At 42.3% G+C, this 23,195-nt stretch overlaps 1 protein-coding gene across 1 annotated transcript in view; it reads right to left on the bottom strand.

Annotated features, from left to right (window-relative positions):
- The window catches only part of APBA1 (amyloid beta precursor protein binding family A member 1), a 96,847-nt gene extending 74,277 nt beyond the window's left edge, over window positions 1-22,570 (bottom strand). The window contains 1 exon segment of the mRNA XM_069777205.1: window positions 22,414-22,570. The gene's annotated coding sequence lies outside the window, so the exon portion shown is untranslated.
- Between the last annotated feature and the right edge of the window lie 625 nt (window positions 22,571-23,195).

The raw sequence follows: 23,195 nt of genomic DNA, 5'->3' as shown, positions 1-23,195 counted from the left end.
CCCTGTCCCTGAAGTTCAGCATCAGTGACACTGATGACATTTCTGATATGTGTATTTACCCAATCTCAAAGGCCTTCAAGCATCCACGGTTACTTGGTCAGAGTTGAGTGTTTCAATATTTTTACTGTTGGTAAAGTTTTCCGAAGATCTCTTCTGGGAACTCTTCACCATTTCAGTGGAAGCTGATCAGTTATACCCAGTCCTGCCAAACCAAGCACAGATTGCCCGCCACCTCTTTACCACAGCTATTTTCAGTGCCCTGTACAGACCCTCTGCTCTTTGGCCTAAACAATCCCCACTTGACAGTGGGGATTCACTCTGCATGGTTTTGCCAGTCCACCTATAGACTTCCAGTACTCTCTCCAGCTCTTTCCAACACAGCGTGCCAAACAGGACACACCATCTGGGTCCTCACCAAGCATCCTTCGTGCCTCTCCTAAGGCCATATTCCTGATCTCTCAGTAGAGCAGCTGCCTTTCAGTAACGTCACTGACAATCCATCTTACGCTGTCATTAGCTGCAACCCCCACAGAGGTTTCTGCAGACCTGCTACTTAGCCAGCTGCTCCCTCACCGCAGTACCATGCACCTTGCTCTGGTCTCTGCTGAAGAGCACCACCCTCTCCCTTCCCTCTCTGAAGACTCATCATGATTGTTTTTCTGTCCTCCCAACACCCTGCTGGGTCCCCCAAGACTGCCACCTCTCTACTCTAGTTTTCACACCTCTAAAGAAAATGTTGAGTACTACTGACAAAATCCTGCAAAATCCACCTTGACGCAGGTTTCCATTTCAACAACGAGTTACTAGATTCCTCTCTGAGGGTTTGCATAATACGTCTTATGGCCAAGATCAAAATTAATCTCAGAGGAAGCACCAAGTGGAATTCACCCAGCCTCTTCCCACTGCCACTGAAACAAATAAATAAATCTAAACCAGAAGCGTATCAGGAAACCTTTTGCAAAGAGAAGAAAAATACTAAATATAAAATAAATTAAAAAAAAACACCCAAAAATTGTTGACTTGACTTGTAGGACAAGGATACCTTTGTACCTCACACTTACCAGAGGAAAAAAAAAATTAAAAACATTGGCAAAATAATCAATCATCAAAACAGTCGTAGTCTTTGAACAATTCTCCCTCAGGAAGTGGAATTAAAAATGTAGAAGGCAACAGATTAATAAAATCAATCTTTAAAATTCTTTTAAAAAGAGTAACTTATTATGGTTAGATTCTTTCTTGCATCTTTAACCTGCTTTTCAAAGTAAATCTCTTGATTCATCATCGACAAAGAACACATACACCTCCTTAAGCTACTTAACCTTGTTCCACAGTTCACAATCTCTGAAAGCACCATGTCATACCAATGTAAGGCCCATGTAGTTTTGCACAATGCTAAATGCGATAGAATGTGATGCATCCTGTTTTAAAACTCCTACAGACTGAATCGCTTTTTCACTATAACAATACACAGAGATCCCATTATTTTAGCACATAGGCACTTCAGAGAACAAACACTGATTTATAATAACTAGCAGCAGGCTAAAAATCCCTTCTTCTGCCACTAACCAACAAGTTTTCACCCATGAAACATGTGAGAAAACAGGAACAAAATGCCTCTGTTCAGGTTCAGCCAATAAATCCCGCCATAGCACACATAGCTGATTCTGCATTCCAGCAGTAAAAATGCCAGTACTTAGAGAGGCACTCGTGTGTGATACCACCAAAGGGCATTCCTGACTTCTGAGATGTAATGAAGTACCACCTCCTCCACGAACAATTCTGAACAGCATCCTCTGAAAGAGGCATCGAAGAAACCAGCAAGTCATTCTTCAAATCAAACAGAAATTGCAACACTAACACCAACAGAAGGTGGTATACTTTTGAAGGCAGATCATTATCTGTTCCTACAAAGATGGAGTGGGACTGTTGTTTGGCACTCTTGTGTCTCCTGCTTAAGTGGAATTAATAGCATTTAACTTCTGAATGAAGATTTATTGTCTGGGAAAGAATAATGGGAAATTGAATAGAAGATCAAAGCACAGGCTAGAAAAGTAAAGAAATTCAAATTTTCTGGGATCCAAACAAGCTTAGTATTCAATCTGAAGTTTAGCATTAAACTCCTCCCCACCCCCCCCAAACCCCAACAAACCACCAACCCCCTACCAAAGTCAATAGCCTCCATAGCAACTGTGCACTTTCCGATATGGTGGAGCTCTTTCCTAGTCTAGCTCAGTAATCAGACATACAGAGCAAAACCACCATGGTATTAAAAATGCTGGCAAGAGACACACCCAGTAATGATCATACTGCTGAGAATAAAAAATGTCCACTGTATTTTCATCTGTCAATTCAGATAATAATATCCAAGATAGAAAACAAAATACAAAAAAGAAGTCTAAATGCCACCCTTTTCACTAAGCTATGCTAATACATTAATACCGATGCCTTAAATTCTGTTTCATGGCAGTGAAAAGGTTATACACAAAATCAGCCTACTGTCTAGCAAACCTACTTCTACCTGATGAGTTTTCCTCTCCATAACTGACTGTTTTTCACTGGACAGCAGTAGTGGCACAACTACTACTGATGATAGGGATTCAAAATTATTTCAAATGTTTACTGAAAAATGTCAAAAGAAGATACTTTAAAAATGCAGAAGTCTGGTCATCACAAAGTTCTATATTTCTTCTAAAGTGACAGAAAATAGTTTCCTGAAGAGCTCATTCATTTGTAAAAAATTGTTTGTGCAAAGAAAAATATTACTATTAATTGCATGATCTTTTTATGCAAGGTCACTGCAACTGCAAAATGACAAGTGCTGAAACTAAGAAAAGCCATATAAGGTTTCTAATAATATACTTCAGTAATTGTTTATTCAATTAATCATAACTCAAGTGGCTGTGAGAAAGAAAAAGGGAAGTAAAAAAGGAAAAAGAAGTAGTCGTGGTTTGGTACATAGTGTATTCAGAATTACAAAAGAAATGTTCTTTTTTAAAAGCAAAACATTTAAAATCTGTTTTTAGATACATGAATCCAAATTCTACACTTCATATAGCATCAACTCTTCAAAGACCCATACAGAACCCAAACAAACTAACACCAAGTGTTCACCAAAGCCACAACCAAGAAAGAAATTCTTACAAAATAAAAAACAGATGTTATTTTATGTACATGTGAGCAGTTTTGTAGAGAGGCTATCACATATATGAAGTACACATAATGTTTTCATACAAGTTGATATTACTCAAACAAAAATGCATAGGCAAAAATCAAAGCTTCATTAAAGAATTAATATATTATGTTGCTGATTTTCAATTACCATTTGCCAAAAAGAAAAAGAAGAACCACACAAGCTTGTAAGATTTACAACGTATGCATAACATCACACTGAAAGAAAAAACCCTATGATTAAACAGCCTGGAAGGTAGGCTTTTTTATTAGGCTGATAATCCACAAACAATACTTTAAAGTGATTAAACATTTCTTTATTTCTCATCCTTAACTTTTTAGCCACTGGCCAATTTTAAATTTATTTTCAAGGAATCTTAAAGATAATGGACTTCCTTTAAGCTTCACGGGCAATCCCAGTTCATCCTCCCAGTAGGGAAAGGGGAGCAGAAGTCCGGTCAGTGGCTGGCAGAACGACCTGCGTGCATGACCGGGCCAGCAGTTCAGCAGGTCTTCAGCTGGATGGTATCCTCACCCTCTTCTGCTTCTTGACCAATTTCCTGGCTTTCCTGGGAGATGTGTAGTAAGGATACAGGGAGTGGGACAAGAACGCAACAGAGCAGTAAAAGAAAGGCAGACTTATGAAGTCCTTACCAGTCTTATGAAAATCAGGTTTCATGGGTCCTTGCGCCTGTGTAATTCCTTACAGGTTTTCTTCTCTAAAGTACCGAGGGAATCACAGTCCTGTGGGCTGACTTTAGCACATCACACTGATCCCCAATGCTCTTCATTTAACCAGTCCTGGCTTCGGACCAGACCTTCTTCCCAGATCCTCTCATGAAAGCTCTTTCCCACAGCAGCACTTTCATGTCCATGCTTAAAACCTTGCACCCACCTGTCACTTATAGGGTGTCCCTGATGCCAGCCAGAAGACCTGCCCATCCCTTCCCCAGATTCTCCATGATGCTACACAATAAACCTGCTACAGATTACAAAACACCCCAAAATCCCATGGGAAACGCCACGAGGAAGCCATGTTCAAGAGCCACACAAGGGTTCTGCGTGGGACATGGACAGGACATAGAAAGGCCATTTGGTCTCCGGCAGGAGCAGGCGGAAGGGTTTGTGCCCATTCCCTGAGAAAAGCTGTGCTAGCTCTTGTGAAAACTCTTGTGCCAGGTTTCCTAAACTCACTTTCAATCATCTCCAAACATAAACTAACTGTATTGTGAAGGTGAGTAGTCCAGACAGCCTGCTGCTTTGAATTCTACAAGAAACTGAAAAGGCTTTAAATTTTCAAACACCTGGAGCTGACACAGTTTTACACCAGTGTAGCAGGGATCAGAAGGTGTCCCACCTTCGTGTGCCAGGTGCTGATGCCAGGGCAGTGGAGGAGGTATGCAATGCAGTTACAAGTCATACAAGGGAAGATACTCTGTCTGTCTGTTGTAACCTTATCAACTGCAGGTCTAATTTAAGAGTTTCTATAAAACCATCCAAACATCATACTACTCAAAAGTTTAGCCCCTTCCCAATGTACAGAATCCACCTACTCAGCAATCATTCCTTTGATAAATGATGTTCCTGCTTGGCTTTACTCCAGGACTGACGACTAAATTTTGCAACCTGCCTATTGAACTTCGCTGGGCTCTGACAAGACAAGCAAATAAGGACAAACTATGACAGAAAGCAAAAGATTAAGCACAGGAGTAACTGTGCAAGAGCACTTCTCAAATACAGAAATGCAGATCTAGTAGTGGCAATTCCTTGAAAGGGCATTTGCCCATCCACCTAATAGTTCCAAGAAGTTAAAAATATAGCCAGAAAGCAAGGCTAAATAGTGCCTCTTCCATCCCAGAAGCATATGCAGGATTACATTCCTGGCTTTTGTCTTAATCTTCACATTCTGTCACCGTGGACAAACGAAGAATCCTGCATGAGAAACTCTCACAATGTTTTTTAATGCCAAAACCACCGACTAAATTGTGTGGAAACTTAGAAATAAACAAATAAAACAATAATTAAAAGCTTTTGGAAGTTTCTGTAGATCATCTAAAGAAATGCGTCCACATTGTTAAAGGCAGGCAATTTAAAACACCTCAGTCTTTTATGTGGAAACTACTATATAACTATTGATTTAGAATACTTTTTTCCACTATCTACATTCCCATAAATATGATCCAGCTAGGGAACAATTTTAATTTTTTTTTATTCCCTCAAGCTTCATAAACTTGTACGTTAGAGGAGAACATTTTTTAGTAGCTCATAATAAAAAATGCCTTTTTAACACCAAAGTTGCCTTAAAACAGCTGTCCAGAGTCCAAACTGACAAGTTTCTGGGTTTGGGGTGTGGATTTTTTTGTTGGCGGTGCATTTTGGTTTTTATATTGCCCAACGGATCTCCTAACAAAAACAAACAAACAAAAAGAGAGAAGAAAACCAAAACCAAAGAAGAAAATTCTTCCAGCAAGAACAGAATCAAAACTCCCAACATGAGGAAAAGAGACAGAAGAATAATAAAGTCATTTTGCCTGAAGAAAGATTTGGATAAGAGCACTATTTAGGAAACAGTCTACTTATTCAGCATGTTTGTTCTCTTACAGATTTCTTTGGGTGTATTTTTTCCCCAGTCACAATCAAGTGTACAAAATTTTAAAGAGTTATCTTCTCTTTTGAGCTCATCAGAAAGTTGAAAAAGCCATTAATCAACTGAGCCATTCTGAATTTAAAAGAGTGCAAGCGTGACAAGAATATGGTATACAGCTTACAATGAGGAAAAAAAAAAAGTTAAACAGATTTTGTTTGCCAACAGTACAAAAAAAAAAAAGTGGAAATTTATGTAGCAAAATTGCTTCTAAATATAATATAAGCATACCCTCCAGAGATGTCCACAATGCCTCAGTGCCACCTCAGCTCAGTTCCCAAGTAAGCCTTTGACAGTAACAATCTCACAGATTAAATACTAAGGATAGACCTCCAGTTTATTCTAAATAAATGTAACTCCACAAAATTGTATACAGCTTTGTGTTACTGCCAGGATTATAGCAGAGCTGCAGAGATTTAAATCAGATGCCTCTGGACTCTTTTTTCTTCATTAAAAATATTGTTTTTTCTAAATTCCTGGAGAAAGTGAAAATCATTGGGACTTAGCCAGTTATGCTAGAAGTAGATCAGTGAGACCTGCTAAGTCAAAGGATCTTTGAGACTAATATTTTCTATTTCTTACTCCTGTACTTTTTCAAATTCCCAAGGATTTGCAATCCTGGGATCCCCAGGAAGAAAATCCCACTTAGGGAAGATACAGTTAAACTCAGAAATAATGCTGTTGATAATACCCTTCACTTTCACTAATTTCCACCTCAGAGATTTTGGATGTCACGGGTCAAAAGCATAGCCTCAGCTGCTGTCCAGGGCTTCCACAATGCCATGCTCTGCTAGCCTATTCATTGCTCAGAAAATGCCAGCATGCTCATCTCTGTGGGGTACTTCTAGGAGCTATTCTAGAGCAAGCAGTTAGTGAAAATGTAACAGAAGCACGCAACATAATAACTACTATTAAAATAATCTAAGTGCTACTTTAAACAAAAAAGGTCATCTCCCACACGTAGAGAGGATTATCACTTAATTACTTCTACCCTTACTCTCCTTACTACATTGAAGTGGAAATGTCACCTTAATTTTTTTTTTTTTTTTTTTGGTTGCTCTACTTAGAAAGCAACAAGTAGAAGTGCACTTGGAAATACTTTTCATTTCCAGGTATTTGTAGCACTTTTCACACGATACACATACAAGTTAAACCTTTGCACAAGCTTCAGCAAATTTAGCCAAAAGTCATGGAAGACTGTGAATTGCCTTAATAACAAGCCCCAGGAATCAGGCAGTAGTCTTTATTGACATGTTTTGTATTTATTGAAAAGATAATGTTATTCTGAACCTTAGTAGGTCCCTGGAAGTCACAAACTCTGCACCTGAGCTGCTCTACCATCCCTCCACTCTCTCAATTACTTCTGATCTGGGTTACATACACAACAACAATAACAACATCAGCAATTTATTATCAAACTTAGAAACAAAAAACAAAACCAAATGTTGGTAGTTCCCTGACAGACTTTCTGGTGCGCCTTCAAACTCCTCAAAGCTACACTGTGTCTTCAAACTCCTCAAACTACTAACACGACACAGGAAAAGTGCAGCAGTCATGAAGCACAACTGACAGGCAGACCACCAGCACAGCAAGTAACTTCTCTGTTTCACTAACAGGCTTCCACATCAGAAACCATGGCTGCAGCCGTCTTCTGGGTCACCTCACCGGAGCGAGCCACCCAGGTGCAGCACATGGCTACGGGGACCACACTACCTTCTCCACCCTACTTCACCTTAGTTCCAGTTCTAAAGAGCTGTAAAGGTCTGGCAAATTAATGAATTTCACAAAGCTTTCAAAAGCAGGAAAAAGATAAAATGTATCAGTATCTGCTCTATACCTCTTATAGAAGCTGCTTTACTGGAGATTGTACAGTTCTTCAGCTCTGACTCAAAACTTCACCTCTTCCTCAGCAAAAAAGTTGAGGGAGGAAGGGAAGGAGAAACAGTATGTACAACCTGCTAGACCATTAAATACTTGCAAGCAAAACACATCCAAAGAATCAGCTAATTCAATGACTTGCTGTACAACAATATTCTCAATTCTGAGTAGCACTGAAGCCACACCACCAGTCCTACACAATTGCAACTATACCATTTGCAATCAAAACCTCACCACTCAATGGAGTCAGGCTTGATGCCTAATTATTGTCTCTTGGTCCTGTGAGAGTATGGGCTGTGATTGCTCAACGGGCAGCACTGCCTGCTTTGCATGCTGAAGGTATTACAGTGATGAGCAAAATGTGTAAATGTGGATATATGATAAAAGAACATCATGATATTCAGGATGATTACAGAGACACCAACAGTCTACAGAAATAATGTTAATCAGTCTTCAATTACTAACAAGCATTTGCCACAATGCCAGATTTTAAGAGCATGGGAAACAAGATTTGGAGAGAAACGACAATGAGAATCCTCAGGGCTACAGTGGTACTGCTTGAAGCTCCTGTGGAGAAGCAAGGAGAGATATTCTCAAATAGCTCAAAGCATCTTACAATCATAGTATCTACTTCATCTTTCCAGCAAAAAAAGTTTGTGTACAAACACCCTGCACTTTCTTTTGATAGCCAGCTACGGCAGCCAAAGACACCTCAGCTAGAAATGATACTCTCCCTGGAGGGAAAATCTTACAATCAGGACCTAAAAAACTCTTTGTTGATCTATATTAACTCCCAAACCCTATAAATCATTTCCAAAGATATTTCCTAGCAGTGTTCCAGTTAACCCAGCATTATCACAGTTTCTCCTAACACTTAGAATTATTTTTTCCAACATCTTTAACTCCCAAGCATTGTTCTGTTTTAACACTTTCAAACCCCCTTCCCACACTGGACATTATTTCATTGAGGGTACTTTTACAGCCATTTTTCTCTTAATCTCTTTTTACCTAGCACCTGTACTGCGCTCCCTCTGCCACTGACTGTGCATCTATCTGATCCTTACAATTTAAGTTGATTTTTCTATAGATTTTACTTTCCCTGTATTTTTTAAGGAGGAAAGGCAAGTAGCGCAAATTGTAGTCATGTCTGGAATTACATAAAAGATGGACCCATTGGTACAGGGCGCACTTGTCAGAAGCATTCCACTCAATTGCAAAGGAATAAAAAAATTACTACAAAGCATGACCATATGCAATTATGCTATGATCACCTGTGAGACAGGTGAAACTGACTCACCAATAACTTGTGATCTTCTTTTGCAAGGATCAAACACACTAATGTTAATTTCTAACCTTTACTATATTTTAACAAAACTTTAAATATCAACCTAAAGCAGCTGACCGCCTAAAGAGTCATGGAATGCTGCTTCAAGGGCAAAAGTAAAATGGAAAATAATTTACCACATCACCATATGGTTGCTCTCCTGGAAAAAAAACAATATCAGAAAACTACATCTGGTGACCAACAAACAAACAAAAGAAGAAAAGAAAATCTGCTTATATCAGTTTCAAGGATGAAGTCATCCCAGATTGTGGAAAGCAAAGCCATGTCAAAATCCCTCAGAAAGAGGTTATACAAGTTGAGGATTGCTCCCTACAATATAGAATCATAGAATTGTTTAGGTTGGAAAAGACCTTTAAGATCATTGAGTCCAATTGTCAACCCAACACCACCATGCCCACTAAACCATGTCCCAAAGTGCCACATCTATGCATTTTTTTAACACCTCCAGGGATGGTCGCTCCACCACTTCCCTGGGCAGCCTGTTCCAATGCCTGACAACCCTTTCAGTAAAGAAATTTTTTCTAATATCCAATCTAAACCTCTCCTGGTGCAACTTGAGGCCATTTCCTGTCGTCCTATCACTAGTTACTTGATAGAAGAGACCAGTACCTCCTTTCAGGTAGTTGTAGAGAGTGATAAGGTCTCCCAAAGACCTTGTTGAAGCCCTTGCATCACTAAGTATTCACCTCTCCAAAAATGTATCTTCCCTCACTCCCTGTGAGACTACTTCACAGTCTAGTAGACCTTAGTGTTGAGATGTTCTTCCCAACACTTGGTTCTCCTTTCTGTATCTCACCCCATCATTCACAGTTAAGTCCTCCTTACCGTACACAGCTTTGCTTCCTGCTGCTTCTGCCAGGGCTTTTCAGTTAGGAGGTATGATTATTCCCCTTTATTAACAAAAGGGAGAAAACATTTCAGTCCTCTCCAATTATTAAGAATCACTCCTACACTTTGAACATCCTTGTGTTATTTATTTCAAGACAAGCAACACACATTGTAAGAGACACACAACTAAGGCAGAGATCAAAAGTTTGTAAGTTCTTTCAAAGCAAAGAGCTTTAATGGCAAGTTAAGCTCCAACACTGGAAACTTGCTATTAAGATTCTAACATTACCCTTAACTAAGTCCCCGTATTCCTTGCTGTCTCTCTTCAATAGGTCAAAAATTGGCAGAGTGAAATCTTTTTCTCACAAGAGACATTAAAAACCACTAACTTTGGACTTCTGTCATGTCTCAATTCAAAGAGTTGAACAAAACAAAAGAATTTTTGTTTTTTATTTTTGTTTTATTATTTTGTTTTATTGCTGTAGAAACAAAATGTAATTTTCACAGGGTAGACTAATAACCCAATTCCTGCTCAAAATTACTGTAATTCTTTTCTTGACAGCATAAGGTTTACCAAGTAAAATGGAGAAAGTTTGCTTCTGCTATCCAGGAATACATTAGTCCCTAATTAATCAATAAAACCACACAAACCCTCATATAAAGCAGTGTATGATCACAGCAGCAACAACGGGTAACTTCCTTTGCTAACCAAACACTACAGAAGTGCCATGTACTTGATATGCAGATGACAACAAGAGAAACTGTCCATGCCTGTCACAAGGTCTTCTATCTTTGTAATTCACTGAGTATCTTTATTAGTGTGATAGAAAAAAATCAGAAGCAGTCTTATTCATATATTCAGCATTAATAAAAACACAAATGTAAAATTGACAAAAATTTATTTCTTTGAATGTAAATTCACTAGGCCACAGAAAATAGGAAGACTTTCCCCAACTCTGGATTATCAGAGCTATGCAGAACAGCAACAACTCACTGCCAAGGCTTTAGCATGAAGAGACAAAGATTTATTTAGATGCTGTGGGCCACTGGCTCCAAACTGTGGACTGTGAAGCTGTTTCTATCACAATGGTGAAGCATCTGCCAATTTTTAAGCTCTAAGGTTTTCCCATTAACTCAGTCCATGATTGTCCTATAATTCTGTCCTGGTTTCAGCTGGGATGTAGTTAACTGTCTTCCTAGTAGCTGGTACAGTGCTATGTTTTGAGTTCAGTACATTCAGAAGAATGTTGATAACACTGATGTTTTCAGTTGTTGCTCAGTAGTGTTTAGACTATAGTCAAGGATTTTTCAGCTTCTCATGCCCAGCCAGGGCACCTGACCCAAACTGGCCAACAGTGTATTCCATACCATGGGACGCCCCATCTAGTTTAGGAACTGGGAAGTGGGGGGCAGGGATTCGCTGCTCGGGGACTGGCTGGGTGTCGGTCGGCGGGTGGTGAGCAATTGCCCTGCGCATCATTTGGACATTTCAATCCTTTTATTACTACTGTTGTCATTTTATTAGTGTTATCATTATTATTTTCTTCTTTTCTGTTCTATTAAACCGTTCTTATCTCAACCCAGGAGTTTTACTTCTTTTCCTGATTTTCTCCCCCATCCCACTGGATGGGGGGGCAGTGAGTGAGCGGCTGCGTGGTGCTTAGTTGCTGGCTGGGGTTAAACCACGACAAATTCCCAAGATATAAAGTTATTTTTTTCTGAAACATATGTTTCTAGATTAAATGCACACCCAGACACGAACTCACTCAACTCTCTCCCCATGTGTCTTCCACAGGTTGATAATATCCCTTGCAAAGGCATTTTTTCTAACCTCGATCCCTTGCAGATAAAAATCCACTATTACATCATTGTATTTTCTTGGGGATTATGTCACATGTCCTGGGAATTCATGAATGGGGCCACATTTAGAAGCAGAAGAATTAGCCTCCTCAGGACAAAGAAGAACAAGTGGAAAACATGATGATGTAACTTACAAGCCAGATACAGATGGGAGGAAAGAGGAAAAAGAAGAGGATTAAATCCTCACCACATACAATCCAAAGGCATTTAAAATACAAAGTACCCACAGCAAAACTAGAACAGATACTCACCAGATGCAAAATAAAATGTGTACGTGAGATTACCTTCCAGACCTTGTCACAAGCGCTATGCACACACAGATGGAGCCAACGGATGACAGTGCTATGCCTTACAAGAAGGAATTCAATTTTCACATGCTACACTTAGGGACAGGAAAAAGAAAATTATAACTAGCACACAGGAAGGTTTCCTCTGAGGTACCTGGGGCTGAGACTGAAGAATCTGAGATCATAAATATAATCCTGGAAATAGAATAAAAGCACTGCTATGATCCTGAGTCCCCAGACAAAAACTGGCAACAATACCACCACCATCTCATAAAATGGAAATTGACATTGGTATATTTTCACTCCATGTTTGCTTCTGACACTCAAATACCTCCTCACAAGTGAAAGTGTCAAAAATCTCATCAGTTCTCTGTGTCAGTACTTGGTAAGCTACAAACATTAGCAAGAACAGATCTGGGAGCAACTAAAAGAGAATTCAGAAACCACTGCCTGTGAGGAAAGAGTATCACAGCTGATGAGCAGCAGAACAAAAGACTAAACTTCTAAGGCTTTAGTCTCTCCTCAGCAGCAAATGGCTTCCAGATTTGCACCCCTGAAGCCTAACATGTTGATCCATACATTTTCTCTTTAGACAGGACTGCAGCCAGAAGATTTGCTCTTTGGATAATAAAAACAGGCTTGAGATCTTCAGGGGGATTCCTTCCTCTTTGTAAAAAAATTTTGATTTTCATGAACATTCTTCTTAAACAGCTGTGGTCGTGGGATCTTAGGGTGTCTTCAAAAGATTCAGTTAATAAGCAAGTGCACGAGAATAAACAGACTTCAGAAATTGTAACAGTCTGAATACGTAATATTCAGGTACAACAGCAGGTGCTTTTTGTACTGTGTGCTAAGTCCTTGTTATGTATTTGGCATTGGCTTGGTTACAGCAAGTATGAGATAACTCACTAACATGCTGTGTCATCAAAATGTACCAGATGGATGTTCCAATTACACAAAGTCTCTTCCCTTCCTCACTCCTCTCCTCCAAACAGGATGTAACTTTTAAAGAGCAATGACAGGCGCCAACATGGAAAGTCCTCTGTGCAAGCACTGCTCCAATTACTGTAGTCAAAACTAATGGTAAAATTTGGTCTTGATCTTGAAACCATTCACAAAGCTGTACTGCCACAGTGCTTGCAAGGCTTTGGGAAGGGCTAGTTTGACCAGGGTGAACAGAGAAGATATACAACGGAAAAGTCTCAGGCAAGTTTGATTTTTTCCTAAATAACCCTCTCCTGCCATCAACCTCAGACAAGCTCCCCTGACCCTGCCTTAACAGGTGACCGATACTTTTTTGCATTTTCAACATCCCAGTTTGTCTTCTTAGGGGAAAAAAAAAAAAAAATTAACTAGACTCCTCCCTTTCCCATATTCACCCCCTTACGCACACATGTCACCTGTAGACTGCTGCCACTGGACAGACTGACCACAAGAGTGGTGCAAGGCCTCTTCCTCATCGGCTGGCACCAGGGCAAAATGGGTGGGTTCCCAGTGAAGCTGCAGCGACAGACCGCTGCCTCGCATTGAACAACTCTCCTCTGCAAGCAGAGTCTTCCTTCCTAAAGCCCAACGGCATTTTAGCCGGGTCTCCCATGCTGTTCAAACTAAGTATGAATAATTATAGGTGACTTCACAGCATGCCACTTCATACTTGAAAGATTTGATGGCTTTGTATTTGCAAACGTGTCCTCTCTCCCTAGCATGAACCCCTACAAGTGCCAGGTGAAGACCAGCAAAATCCACCCAAAGACTTCATTGGATTCTTCTCAAAGGCACTAAAGCAGTGAGTTTTATCTGGATTATCAGGTATGCCCACTATTCAGCACCTCACTACATCTGAAAAGCCAACACAAAAAAGATGCCACCAAGGTTTGAACGCTACTATGCCATAATAACTGTGTGAGATATTGCAAAAGGCCAGTAAGCTGCAGGATTCCTGTCATACACTGGACAGAAGGAAAGTCTTCAACAGGCAGAGTAAATAAAGTGACAGTAGATATGCACCTAGTTGGAAGAGGTTAGTCTTCAAGGGGCGTGCGTCTGATTTTTTAACACACTAAGCATTAATAACTGTGACACAGAATATAATAAAAATGGAAGAATAACAGCTTTTTTGTGTACTGTCATTAAGACTTTGCAGTTCATATGATTACTAAACCTTCAGACTGAGTTAAAAAGTGTTTTAACTGACTGAAAAAATATCTTCCTCTTCCTCGCATCACAAGAAGCCCTGAATTATTCAACCCCACCCTCTGAATTCCTTCCCCGTAATTTCACCCTCTGGTTCCACATGTAAGACACCTACAGAAGTACAGTACATATCCCTCAGTGCTTCCAATGTCCGATGGCCCTAAAGTCGCTGTTGTACACGCTCTGCCATTTGAAAACACAAGGCTTTTGTACAGGCAGCTGAAAAAGTCTTCCAAATAAACAAAGCACTGTTTCTTAATAAAAAAGGAACTCTTACCTTATTGTTGTTTGTGCTGTTCTGTTATCCAGAGTGTACCTAGTGTATGTATATAAACGTGCACCGCCGCGCCTGTGGATACCACTGCTTACATGACCATAACACAGAGTTTAACACTGCATATCAAAATTGAATTGTGAACTGCCCAGGTTTCAACACAGTTATATACTGGAAGGAAAAAAAAAAAATCTTTGGACCTCTACCTAAGAAGTCATTATCTTCATGGATAAATATGCCGAAGAAAAAGCATCTTCAATAAAATATGAATTTGTATACCAGAAATGTGACATATAAAAATTGCCTTTGCTCTGTACAAAAAAGGCTGTTCATTGCAGTTTTAATTCCTAGAGACTCACCAAAAGGCAATCATTTTTGGACTAGAGAGCTTATTACTTTTTTGAAAAATGACTATATGAATATTAAGTGTATAAAAGCTAGGATTGTGCTTTGAATATTTACTTTCCATGCAACTGTATTTCCACACTGCCATTCAGTTCAAAATGCTTCTATTGGCTATCAGGGGGTAATTTATTCTGAGGGAGTCTGACAGAGAACCAGTTCTCCTGTAGGAAATATTTTGTTATTCCTGGTCAATGACAGCTAACTGGATCCCAGTGATATAGGCACTCTCCTAACCAGTGCGGCAGAAGACATCAGGTGATGCTCCATGTCACCTGTGATAACCAACGTAACGCAAAGTTACCTGATACACTACTGAGACTACCTTTTATCTAAAATAAGCAGTGATACATGCAGCTTATAGACATCCTAATCAATCTATTCTTCTCTTCTCCTTCCAGCTTACTTATTTGGCTTTCCTTGAGACAAAAATTTTGTTCAAGAAGCTGGGCTATTTTGGCTCCAAAACCAGAAATAATCAATTCAGTAGCTAACTAGAAATACTAGTTCTTTTTAACAAAGTAGTTAGATTTGAATCCAGAACATGTTTCAATGTATTGTATATCAAAGCATTAAATTTGTGTAACTCCTAAAATATAGATGTGTTCATTACCTTTAAATTTGCATTCAAAAGCAGCTTGACCTAAGCTGAAATAAAGACATTCAGACTTTACAGTTTCCTTAGGTAAAGAAATAAAAACATATGTGAGAGTGTGTTACGTCCCTAACTCGACTTTAACTGCAACTAAAACTGCTGATTCCAAAATCGGTGTGGCCCAAAGGGTACCGTACTCAAAATATAACCCATTAAAACTGCTGGATTTGGACAAGACTTTAAGCTAGGGCTAAGCAATCAGTCTAATAATCATAAGGCTGTAGTTCAAAGTCTAAAGCCTGGATGTTGAAGCTAATGCAAAGCCAATGTTATGAAGTATGGCGCTGTCCCCTTGGTCCAATGTCCAACTCCTTGCCAAGAAGGCATCGAGCTCAAACGTCTTTCCCATGCTCCTCGCATCCCTTGCATGGTCCTGCATGAAGAAGCTTTCAAGGACTTTGGGATTTTCTCATTGTCATGAAATAAAATTAAGCATGCCAAAATCTGAATGATGTCATGGCAATCTCATAAGGGGATTGCATTAATCATTTATCAGCAAAGGAAGATAATTCTTGTGTGAGAGCAGAACCCTGAGTTCATCCCTATTTATCACTCTGAGACAAAAGGTACAATAGCTGTGGATACCAGAAATACACATGAAGTTCATGGAGAGGGTATGTAAAATATCCACTGAAACTGCAATGGAGTTACAAAGCTACAGGCTGGTTTTACACTGACTCTTTTATTTAATACAAGTTTCTGTCAGCTCACCACAAAGTTACTGGGGCAGATTTTCTTCATTAGGTAAAAGGTAACTGCACAGCACATAGTTAGCAGGAATGCTGCTTAATAAATCTTTCATTTAAAAAAAATAGTACTCTAGTTTTTAAACTGTTGCAACATAATTTAACACAAAAAAATGTTTTTGAAACTTTTGGATATTACTTTTCTCCATTTTGATCATCTTAAATATTCAATTTAAAAAAAAAAAGAAAAAAATTATCAGGTCACTGGATAAGCTAATACAGCACACCCCCCTATATTTCAGCCCTTTCCTGGGTGGAATGACTATAGTAAGACAGACTTAAAAACCAGCACCCATCAGGAGGTAATCACCATTTCCCTCACACAGTAGACGCTCTTCACCCCAACACTCCCGTCGCCCCAACGGCGGCAGCAGCAGAGCGAGCAGCTCTCTCCGTGGCGGCTCGGCCGGTAGAGGAGGAGGGCAGGTCGGAGGAAGGTTTGCGTCCAGCAGCTGTGCCCCATTCTGCCGGGGTGGTAAGACGAGAGGCACATCGCTTCGGCTTCAGAGTTTCATGCTTTAGTTAAGCCAAGAGGTACAAACATGGCATGTGCAGCTCCCGCCTTAGTCACCCAATTTGAGCAGAGCTAAGATCAGACGGCATTTAGGGATCTTCTCCAACTCAAGTTACTCTGTGATCATAAAAAAGCTCGTGTGAGAAAGCTGTTAAGAAAAGATAAGAAAAAAGTCCTCAGCTCCCCGCACACATCACACAGAATGTACTAATTTCCTCTTCCAACAGTGGAGGCAGTACTCACCCTCCCAAAATTCACCCAAGACATCCAACATAGAGAAAGCTACTGGGTTTGCCTGTTCTTTGCACTTGAGAGTGTCAGTTAAAGCATTCTGCTGACCTTAGCCTTGGGGAAGACCTAGAGCAAGAGTTTTTACCCTTACCCACCTCCTCGCCCTGCTCTGGCAGGAGCCTTTTTAGATATTACTCTCAGTTGTTCTTTTAAATATGTTCTTCTAATTTAAATTTAGTCTAAAGAAGAGTTATATTTAAGATTTCCAAAGCACCAAGATTTCAAACATGATCAAAGTCCCATCAGAATAGACACTATATAAATACATGGTAACAGTAACACTGTTGGCAAGAATTGCAACTCATATATCAGAATGAATGAATGAATGAATAAATAAATAAACCCACAAATAAAACCTAAGTATATGTTAGGAATCAGACCAATATAGGGCACCAAACCCGTGTCTCCTAGTTATCGAACCTATACCTCAACCACACATATACAGAAAGGCAGTCCTTCCCCTGACATACATCCCCAGCATGGAGAAAATAAAGCAACAGTAAGTTAATGTAGGGTAGTTTCTCAGTCGATCTTGGTAGCAGATGGCCAAGTTTTGTAGACTCCATAGCTCTGCTGTCCTGGTGTTTTCTTGATCTGTTCTCATCTTTTAGAGTTGAAAGCTTGAATATCGAATTCAGCAGGGATGCCCTTGATGCACAAAAAGGGTGCCAAGGAGGTTTAATTAGTTGAAAAAAGAAACTACCACTAAAAGGATTCAGCCCAAATTCCAAAGATGTGCTGCTCATCTGTCACACTCACCCACAGACTTCTAATGAAGTCTCTCACTCCTTACGCTCACATTTTCCTGAGATGGGTGACAAGGCAGTCATCTTCTTATGGAGAGTAATTTTTATTGAAGTGCTTGTTAAAAAGAAAGAAGTAATGCTTAATCGCTGGCTTATGAGCAAGATTTGACAGACCAAACAGATAATCCAAGAACATCTTGGACAGCATGGGGGGAGGGTACATGTCTAAGAAAAAAAAAAATTTAACACTCTAAATTTTTTAAACATTCTGAAATAATTGGTTAAACATCGCAGAACGTCTCCTCCTCCTTTCACCACGCAATGGGAAAAACAGAGGCTCCTAGTGTGGTCTACCTCACCTAGACTACTTATTGTTTTAAATACTTCTAATCCATTTCCTTCACTACATTCCTTGATGATGCACAAAACCCCACTGCTTATCGACAAACAGTTGCTTATACAGGCTTATTGGATGATGGAAACTTGTCCCAGTAAGTATTTGCAATTAGACAGAACACAGCACGGCAAACACCTTGTAGGACATGATCCTGTAAGGACAACACAACGGACCAGCTGAGATGCCACTTTCCCAGCAGCATCTCCCTATTGGCTCCTTGGAAACAGATTTGCACTCCCATTCCCACTCCTCCTCCTACGTCAAGATGGACCCTCTCCAGCAGAAAGGGTCTAGCGGAAAAACACCATCCTATGGTCCTAGAGTATCCTCAGCTAAGTCCTCTGCCATCCACAGTTGTCATGTACCCATTATGCTGCTCCTGTACTTACTTCTTCAGAATTAGGACAGCTATTATCATAATTATTTGCCCTCATATGTGAAAGCAGCAAATAAAGATGTTTCCCTAGGCCCCTTCAGTAAAGCAACAAACACGCAGCTTTTTTAGAAGAACACAGCCTCATGGAGGGGAAACAGAAAAATACTATCACACTGGTCTCAGCAGCTGGCTTATCAAATCAATCAATACTATGAAGCAAAAACAATCAATCTGTTTTTCAGAAACCTTTCACCCCTATCCAACATGTATTACATGCAGTCTATTAGAAATAAATGAACAGAGGGTTGTTTGCTAGATCTCTCATTAAGCAGGAATCTTCATCTTCTGTGAAACGAGAAAAACACATTTTAAAATGCATTACTGGAACATAAAGGCTTCACTTAAACCTACAGTAATAGGATCTTGTTCAAAGTTAAGCTTCAATTAATCAAGCTGCACTGCCTATGGACAACACGTATTAAACTATCTGAAGCACCTCTATTTTTTTTTTTTTTTTTTTTTTTTAGCATTAAGGGAAAAGGTCTGATTCTTCTAATTCATAATCTCATATAAATCCGGAACAGCTACAAACAATAGCAGACAATTCATGGGCCGAGGGAAAAAATGCTGAATCTGGTCTGAAGTATCTAGGCCATGAGATGCAAGTTAAAAGTTTTAGCTCTCTGATTTTTTTCCTTCGTTTTGTCTATTTGATGACTCTGAAGTTTATTTTATAATTATTTTTTTTAATGTGATCGTTAGTTTTGGATACTAACCCTGAACTCACATACATGCAGTAACACCACAGAACCAACGTACTGTGTATTTTCCCAGCCACCTTTTCTGGATTTACTATTTGTTTTTCCTGGTTTTGTTTGCCATAAACACTACTGCACACTAAGACAACCTAAAGCCAAAAAACAACACCACCGCAAATGACTACCCACGCTGGCCTGTTAAAAGCACAAAATAAGCAGCTGAACAGGAGATTCAATTTCTTTGCACCTGCATGTCTTTCATGTCAGCTCTAACGCCGGCTACGTTACCTACGTTTCAAAGATCCACATAATCCTCATATTTCAGGCTTTTTAAGTTTAAGAACGTAAGCATTGCATATGACTGTGGCTTAAAATGGTATCAAAGAAGTCAGAAGCCAGTTCCTGGTCCAATTAAAAACTATTCAAATCTCATATGCAAAGAATTCAGGTTTCTGGTTAGCGTTGCTTATTAGACAGATGGCACAAACTTTAGCCTCAAAATAGTAGTCCCTGATTTCAAAGCATTAGGAGCTTTTTCATCCACATAGAGCAAACAAGATGTTTGGGCTTATCTCCAAAAATCCACACTCACTTTCCCTGCCCCGCAAGAATATGGGCACGACGGTCTACACCGAGATTTTCACCTCTGGCATCCACCATGCCACCACATTCAGCATCACAAAATTTCTTCCAAAGCATTACTTCCTATGGTTTAAACACATGAAGACAGTTTTAACAAATAAAAAATCTGGAATCCATTTCCACTCTTCCCAACATGTAAGGAACTGAAGACTTATAAACAAATGATTGAGAATTAAATTATTAACTTAAGAAATTGTGAAAAGGATTTTATATTAAGGAACCAAAAAGGGTTACACGAAAAAGCTTTGGTGTCTCTCCCTCCTCTCCAACACACCAAACCTATCTTTTCTACCTACCTAGATGTACCAAATCACCTTCCCACCATTCTTACATTTTATAACCAAAGGGCTAATCTGTGAGTACCTTTATTTTAATAGCCTTCCAAAAGGCTGGCCTTGCATCTGTTAGAATACAGCATACTAGCCAGAAAACTTTCTATTTTAAGCGAGGACAACGTATTAATGTAAGATAAAAGTATCGCTTCAAGCTACAACTGGAAACGTCCAAGAAAACTTAGACCAATGAATTGCATGATTCATACTACACAGCCAACCTTGAACCGCCATTACTTTGTAGAAATCAGTTTGGCCTAAAAGCTCATAGATGTCTCAATCTCAGGTCACATCTTCCAAGGAAGGTAAGCTGTCTTTCACTCAGGCTTACATTTCACTCACTAGACACCCACAACATGCGTCCCAAGGTGCATTAGAATGCTAAATTTTCTGCTTTTGCAGAGTTGCCTGTGGTCTTCCATTATTATTTGCTGGACACTTAATTTTTCGGTATAAATACACATGAATGCACAGAATTCAATGGTAACTGTTCTCCTTCCCTCCCAAACAGTGTTTCTGGGCAATCTACACCCCACCCCACCCAAACAGAGCAAAAGGTAAACACGTACCTCACTTTTGGCTATCTGCTTACCACTAAAACATAGCACCTAGAGAATAAGCACATTCTATGTCACCGTCAGTGTTTGGGAAAATCAGGTATCACGTGCTTGTTCCAGCCACGGGCTGCAAAGGCAGGTGCAGCCAGTCCAGATTTTAACAGCAATGCAGCAGAACCTGGAGTACTGTGACTGGAATATTTTCCAGGGCAAGTTGGTTGGGACCCCACAGGCCACAGTCGCAGAGCAGATGCAAAACTGTAGCCACCTGGGTGTACTCTCATCAGCTGGTGTAACACGACGCACGCCAAAAGACAAGAAAAATGCGACATGCCCGATCTGCCCTACACCCACATTAGCTCACTCTTAATATATGCAGAGTCAGGCAAACATCTCTGCCTTCTAGTTCCTCAGCAGCTATGAAAACAGCCAGATCTGCAACGCGCTCTCTAAAGCAAACTGCAATTCCACAGCCCAAAAAAAGCTACGACAGGGAAAGCAAAAGATGTGGTAGTTTTCCAGCCCAGGCCCACGTTCCCGTCTCTCTTAAAAGGCGGATTTATCGACGATGGCAATAAAACAAGTCTTGGTAAATTGCTCCTGTTAACACTGATCTTTCCAGAAAGCAGACGCCGCAGCACGTAACGGCTGCACTGACCGCAACTGCAATTTAGGCAGTTGTTGTATCCAACTGCTTTTCCGGGAAGAAAAGGTGAAGACGCCGTCCCTTTCCTGAAACCAGTACCTGATAGTAGCAGATGTCACCTCCCCCCCCCAGCCCAGGGACGGAGAGCAGAACGGGCCACTCGCTGCAGCCCACGGAGAGGATGGGGAGATCCAGGCCCCGCTGGGTTCCCTCCGGCAAACCGGGACGCGGCCAGAGAGCCCGGCAGCACCTCCTGCAGGAGAGGGCTCTGCTCCCCGTCCTGCTGCGACAGCGACCACTCGATCGGCGACTGCGGAATCTCCACATCCCCCCCATCTCTCCTTTCCCTTTTCACCACGGAAAAGGTGCGGGGTGGCAAAAAAGAATTAAAGAAAAATCAAAAGCAGCAAACCAGCGCATGAGGGTATGCACAGCTCCGCGCAGCGTTACACCCCGCCGCCCCCCCATAACATAATTAAGCAGACGAAATAAGCGAAAGCCCGTCCTCGCCCGGCCCGCGGAGCCTGGAACCGAGGCGTTCCTGCAGGTGCCGACGCCGCTCCCCGCTGCCCGCTGCCCGCGGCCGGTGCGGAGCCGCCCCGCCGGCCCGGGGACGGGCGCACGCCGCTGCAGGCGCACGGCGGGCGCCGCCGCCCGCCGCCCCCCGCCCGCCGCAGCCCGCCGCTGCCGGGCGGCGCCGCGAGGGGGGGAGCGGGCCGGCCGCCTCCCCCCGGGCCGGGGACCCACCCCGCGCCGCCCGCCCGCGGGCCCGCCGGCCTCCCCGCCACCCACACCGCGAGGGGGGGCCGGGGATCGGGGAACGGACCCGGGCGGACGCCCCCAACTCCCGCTCCCGGCCGCGGCCCCTCCGCACCTGGTGCGGGTCCGCGCCGCCGCCCTCCTCAGCAGGCGGGGCGGCTCCGGCGCGGGTGGCAGCGCAGCGCAGGGCGGAAAGCCCGGCAGCCGGCCGTTCCGCCCGCTGCCACCATCTTCCTCCTCCTCCTCCTCCTCCTGCCGCCGCCAGCGCCGCCCGGCCCGGCCCCTCCTGCCGCGCCGCCCTCCCCGCGTCAGCGCGCGCCCGCCCCGCGCCGCTGCCTCCGCCGCCGTCGCCCTCCCCTCACCCCAGGCCGCGGGGAGCCGGGGCCGGGAGCGGCGGGCGGGGGGGAACGGGGCGGAGGCGGCCGAAGCCCCGCCCCCGAGCTGCCGCAGCCGCCGCCGCCGCCGCCGCCGCCGCGGGCTGCGGGGCGGCTCGCCCCCGCCCCTGCCCGCAGGGAGCCCGGCGGCGGGGAGCGCCGCTTTTCGGGCGGGGCGGAGGCGGCCCCTGCCGAGGCGGTCGGCGCAGCTGCCAGCAAGACGCTGGTGCGCGCGGGCAGCCCGCGCGGAGGCTTGTTTCCCCGCGGTCCAGCTCTTGAGCGGTGCCTCTTCCCGGAAAGAGGGCTGCTTGCTGCCGCGTCCGTTCGCACGCGTGAGCGAAGCGTTAGTCCTTGCGTTGCCTCCGTCGCCCAGGCGACAACAGCTGTTGCGTCCTGCAGCCGCTCCTGCGAGCCGCTGCTGCCCGGGCCTGGCCGCCTCGGGGATTCCACACGGACGGGCGCAACCCTAGATGCCTCCAGACGGTGTCTTGCGTTTTAGGGGACTTGAATCAGTATGGCTGGA

This window comes from Haliaeetus albicilla, chromosome Z (assembly GCF_947461875.1).
Source record: "Haliaeetus albicilla chromosome Z, bHalAlb1.1, whole genome shotgun sequence".
NCBI lineage: Eukaryota > Metazoa > Chordata > Aves > Accipitriformes > Accipitridae > Haliaeetus > Haliaeetus albicilla.
The sequence above is the reverse complement of the archived record's forward strand: the minus strand, read 5'-3'. Positions and strand labels throughout refer to the sequence as shown.